This window comes from Rutidosis leptorrhynchoides, chromosome 6 (assembly GCF_046630445.1).
Source record: "Rutidosis leptorrhynchoides isolate AG116_Rl617_1_P2 chromosome 6, CSIRO_AGI_Rlap_v1, whole genome shotgun sequence".
NCBI classification, from domain to species: Eukaryota; Viridiplantae; Streptophyta; class Magnoliopsida; order Asterales; family Asteraceae; genus Rutidosis; species Rutidosis leptorrhynchoides.
In genome coordinates this window covers 223,022,868-223,029,035 of record NC_092338.1, presented here as the reverse complement: position 1 = coordinate 223,029,035, position 6,168 = coordinate 223,022,868, and positions in this window count along the sequence as shown.

Sequence of the window (6,168 nt, the reverse complement as noted above, 5' to 3'; positions counted from 1 at the left end):
GCTAGTTTGGTACTTTCCTTCAATTACATAGATTGATAACTACATGTGACACTAGGAACACAATCTATGCTTCAATACTTTTAGTAATCTAGACGGGTAAACATATACTTAATTGACGACTTTGCTATATGTTTAGATCAGTAATTGATTAGGTACTAGAACTACATAGTCATGAATTTACCTCAAGTGATTGTTGTAATTTAGGTTTTACGTGAGTTTAACCAGGTTGGGTCTAATTAATCTAATCAATCTAAATCAATTATGTTCTTCCATAGATCCATTGTTGTAAGTATCCATTTACTCTAGTTCAATTATACAAGTTATGAATTGGTTTATGTGAATTTATCAATGTTCATGGCTTGTACTTCAACACTTAGTGATTTAGACATCTACATGTGAGTGTAGGATGGTAATTGAATGGTAACTAGATTTCACAATAGTGTAGTTTATTTAGAGTGATCTTAATAAACTATGTTTTATGTGAATTCAACCAAGGAAGAGTCTTATTGATTAAACATAGGTAAAGAAGAACTAATGAAAAGGTTTATGTGAATTTACTAAGTTTATAGTTCTCGGTTTATAGATATTGTGAGATTGATATGAGCCATTTACATTTACTTGTAACTACATAATAACGAGTTTCACTATAAAAGAACAATCCCTATCATTTATCAAGCATTGAAGTAAACACCGCCTTCTCATCCTCGTTATTCATTTCATTTTAATTACTGTTATTTACAAAGCAATTCAACAACTAAAACTCCCTTTTTCCTTAGAATAATTAACTGTTTTTGAAGTCCTTAAAACAAACTTCTCCCTGTGGATCGAACTGGTCAATTTACTTGCTAGTTACTGCATGATCGGGTTTAGTTGCCTGTATTATGTGTTAATTATTAAGCATATTGTCTACATTTTAAAGGTTACATCTTGACACATCAACTTTTTGGTGCCGCTGCTGGGGAGCGGTTTTGTTTAAAAGATTTTAATAGACTTTTAGTTATTCGATCCTTTCGTGGGAAGTTATTTTCACGAAAGTTACCTGCTTTATTTTTGTTTTTGCTTGTTTTGTTTTTCTTTTGTAGTGTGATTGCAGCTAGGTTACAGGTATAATATGGCTGGGTATGATTATCTGATTTCGGAAGCCATGTATGATGTCCAACAATCGGGTGAATCATCAGTTTTCATGGGTATGAATAATGATTGGTATATGGGTTCTTGGGAAGCTAGGGTTGAACCAAGAGGTGTTTTTGAGACTTATGGAGGTTACTATATGCCCGAGGAGTGTGATGATAGTCTTATGTATCATTATGCCCCTATGGACCAACCATGGGATTATTATGAAAATGGTAACTCATCCTCGGATTCATCTCAACAACACTTTCAAATTCAACAAGGAGAGGAGAGTTAGTCGAATTTAGAATATGTAATTTTAGATTTCATGACAAACGAGATTGAACGGAGCCAAAATTTGCAAGAAATACTAGCGGGCCAACAAGAATCCATTGACCGCTTACAGAGGACCATGAGCTGTCTACTTCAGCAAATTGAAGAAAGGGAGCCGGACACTTTTTCGGCTAATTCACTAGCTGATTCGAGGGGTAATACGCAGATACCTGAGGTGGAGAGTGTTGAGCCTACCATTATTATACCACCTACCACCCCAGTTATGTCCATGTTTGCAATGCTTAATCCAGGAATTGATGAGGGGGAATTGAGGGCGATGGGTTGGTATTCATGGGATAGTGATGATGATGACGTTTTAACTACCGAGGTTGAAGAAATGGAGTCATCAAAGATCATCAACGATGAGGAGTCTAATATAGTGGAACCATTTGAGGAGTCACCTTCTCATGTGGAATTTGTATATCCTCATGAGGTTAGCACTTGGAATATATTAAAAGATGATCCGTTTGGACATGATCCACCTGAAATAATAAAATTTTTGCTGCAACCCGCACTTAGGAGAGAGTCATGTGTTGACTCTCGGGTTAGGTATTCCTTTTTCAAGAAATTGAAAAAGGAATTATATGATATATTATATACCACCCGAGGGGTTAATGACGGGCTCACGTTACTTATTCGTGGAACTTTTTCCACTGATTTTACATGTCGTCCGATAAGTGTGGGGAAGAATGACCCCATTAGGTATTAAAAGAAGGGGTAAAGTTGGGTGCACAACTCATTAATAAATATGCACCATATAAAATGAGTATTGTGCTATGTGCTGCAATTTTCAAAGACTGGCATGAAGTTCAACAAAATACTTGCATGATGATTGGTTTGTGATAGAGTTTAAGGAATGGATGATGTTCTTATCTTGACAGTCAATTCAGCGCCATCATCTCGTGATCTTTGGCTTAATGCCTAGAAAGTATTAAATCTCTTTCATACTATCTGCCCTCTCGAATTTTACAATTTTTCTGATTTCATGTAATGAGGGCATTACATGATCTTAAGTGTGGGGAAGGAGTAAATTCTTTCTAGTTTTACAAAAAAAAACATGTTTAAAATGGCTTAAAATGTGGGTTTTACAAAAACATGGTTTAAAATAGCTTAAAATGTGAAAAATTTTAACTTTATAAATTCATTTGCATTAATTTATTTTGTATAAAAGACTCAAGAAATAGCCAACTAAGGAAATGATCAACACGCTATATCACATACTTCGCACAAGGATTCTATGGTACTTTGTTGAATCGGAAATCAAATCCAATACTCATTGAATTAAGGAAGTCAAGTCTTTCAAAATGACGCACTTGCTAACTTATGTTAGAAGATGTAGTCCAGAACAGCTGTAGGTCGACGAAAAATCTTGAAAAGTCATCTCTATCATTGACTGGAAATCTACCTCACCTCAACATTAAACAGGGTTTTTGGTGGTCAGACTTATCCTAACTATGAGATGGATCTGTCTCGTACAATAGGGGGGCACAATGCAAATTAGCTTTTAAGACTAATGAATCTAATCCCCAGATGGATGATCTCCGTAAAGATCAACCACATCTATGTTGACTGCGGTCAACATACATATGCCATAACAAATTGAGGTGTGCAAACTCATGGTTCACCGATGATATTTGGACATGATATAGTTTCTTCTAAAACTTATGCTATTTTATGAACAATACTGTGTAAAACCATTTTTAGGACATTCGGTTACAAGTTCCATGATACTACAATCATGGGAGTGAGTAGCTTGCTAATCGCCGACTGAGGCTTCAGTTTTCAGTTACCCTCAACTGGACTTTGAGGTTAAAACCGGAAAACTTGATTAGTGTAAAAACTAACATGACTATTTTTCAAAATATCAAAGGTTTTCCGCAAAGATCCTAATTTCCCTAAGGATCTAAATTTTCAAGAAATGTGGACTTTAAAACCCACCTTTCGACTTTGGTGTGATTTCAATTCGCGTGTGTACTCCAAAGGTGTGTGTATACTCAAAACGCGTGCGTGTGTTACATTGTGAAATAAATAAAAAGTGTGAGTGTGATTCGTATGTGTTTTCATAAATGTGTGTGTTCATTGTAATATATTTTAGTTTTTGTAAGTCTTGCTTGAGGACAAGCAAGGTTTAAGTGTGGGGATTTGATAACGCCAAAATTATACATATTTGTTGTCGTTATTTCGATCCGATTTTGTATCATTTTGTATGTAATTGTTGTACTTATGTATTGTAATAAGTTAAAATGTGTGTATAATCCGTTGCGAGTATTGAAGCGAAGATTTATGGAAAATATTGCCGATTTTAGAAGATTATGCGCACCTGCACCATTTTGGCCATAACTCGGTCATACGGACTCGAAAAACGGTGAATCTAGAGCCTAGACATCCGTAACTCAGAGCACTACAACTTTCATTTAGACATCACCTCATTTTACTCAAAGGATGTGGTGCATATGAAAGGGATGCGGAGCATCTGTGCAGTTTTCTTGTTCGAAAGTATTAAATGCGGCATTTCAGCGGCATACGGCGCATCAGTAAGGTCAGATGCAACGCATCTCTTTTAGATGTGGCGCATCTGGGTATAAAATGTCAAAAATGAGCTGTAAATGACATGTATATGAGCTGAGTGGTAGGTGAGAAGGTGATACGGCGCATCACAAAGAGATGCAGCGCATCGGAGGCTGAAATACCTACTTTTCTTGCTATTTAAAGGGTCTAAACTCATTCTAAACACACACCACAATATAGATCAGTAGTAGTCCGAAAAGGGGGTTTCCCTAGCCATTCTAAAGGGTTCTCCACCCTTTTGAGCATTAAGATTGAAGAAGGAATTATACGCTACGATAGGTACTTTTGGTTTCATTTATTTTAGTGATAAGATTATGAATTCCTATTGTTTCGATTGTATTGTTGTAACCTTCATTATTATGATTGGCTAAAGCCTTGTGTGTTTACATTAATGTAAGATTTATGGTTTGGGATTGTTCTATCTTTTAATGTTATTTAAGTTACTATGATGTTTGATTGATTAAATTACCATGTCCAACCAAAAGAACCATAGTTATGCTAGTTTGGTACTTTCCTTCAATTACATAGATTGATAACTACATGTAACACTAGGAACACAATCTATGCTTCAATACTTTTAGTAATCTAGACGAGTAAACATATACTTAATTGATGACTTTGCTATATGTTTAGATTAGTAGTTGATTAGGTACTAGAACTACATAGTCATAAATTTACCTCAAGTGATTGTTTTAATTTAGGTTTTACGTGAGTTTAACCGGGTTGGGTCTAATTAATCTAATCAATCTAAATCAATTATGTTCTTCCATAGATCCATTGTTGTAAGTATCCATTTACTCTAGTTCAATTATACAAGTTATGAATTGGTTTATGTGAGTTTATCAATGTTCATGGCTTGTACTTCAACACTTAGTGATTTAGACATCTACATGTGAGTGTAGGATGGTAATTGAATGGTAACTAGATTTCACAATAGTGTAGTTTATTTAGAGTGATCTTAATAAACTAGGTTTTATGTGAATTCAACCAAGGAAGAGTCTTATTGATTAAACATAGGTAAAGAAGAACTAATGACAAGATTTATGTGAATTTACTAAGTTTATAGTTCTCGGTTTATAGATATTGTGAGATTGATATGAGCCATTTACATTTACTTGTAACTACATAATAACGGGTTTAACTATAAAAGAACAATCCCTATCATTTATCAATCATTGAAGTAAACACCGCCTTCTCATCCTCGTTATTCATTTCATTTTAATTACTGTTATTTACAAAGCAATTCAACAACTAAAACTCCCCTTTTCCTTAGAATAAGTAACTGTTTATGAAGTCCTTCAAACAAACTTCTCCCTGTGGATCGAACTGGTCAATTTACTTGCTAGTTACTGCATGATCGGGTTTAGTTGCCTGTATTATGTGTTAATTATTAAGCATATTGTCTACATTTTAAAGGTTACGTCTTGACACATCACCCGTTAGTAGTTTCCTGTTATTCATTTATGTATTGTACGAACCTCATGCTGTTGTATGCAATTTTCTTACTATGAATGGAATTACTGTTGTTTGAATTGTTGTGCGGCATTTACTTTAAGTTATTACATGCTGGTTTTTGTGCCACCTGCTACTAATTTTCCATGCTTAGTTATCGTGTACTGTGCCTGTGTTATTTCCATGTTGTTTACCGTATGCTATGATGTTGTTGGTTGATGATTAATGGATTTTGACTTAAGTCGAAATTTTTGTTTGGAAGATCGATGGAAAATGGAAGAGGTCCAAGGGAAATGCCCACAACAACACAGATTGAGGAGATGATAGCTGCTCGAGTAGCCGCAGCTATGGCGAATGCCAACCACCAAGCTCCAACGGCTAACCAGAACATTCGGAATGGGTGCACTTTCAAGGAATTTCAGAGTTGCAAGCCCTACAATTTCAGTGGAACAGAAGGGCCAGTTGGACTGACGAGGTGGTTTGAAAAGTTGGAATCTGTGTTCCGTGTGAGTAACTGCTCCGAAGGGAATAAGACTAAGTTTACATCATGCACTTTATCGGATGGCGCATTGAATTGGTGGAATACGTTTGCCCAGGCTCAGGGAATTTACGAAGCTTACGCTACACCATGGGAGGAGTTTAAAAGGGCTATGATCGAGGAATACTGCCCCAGAACCGAAATTCAGAAAATGGAAGCGGAATTTT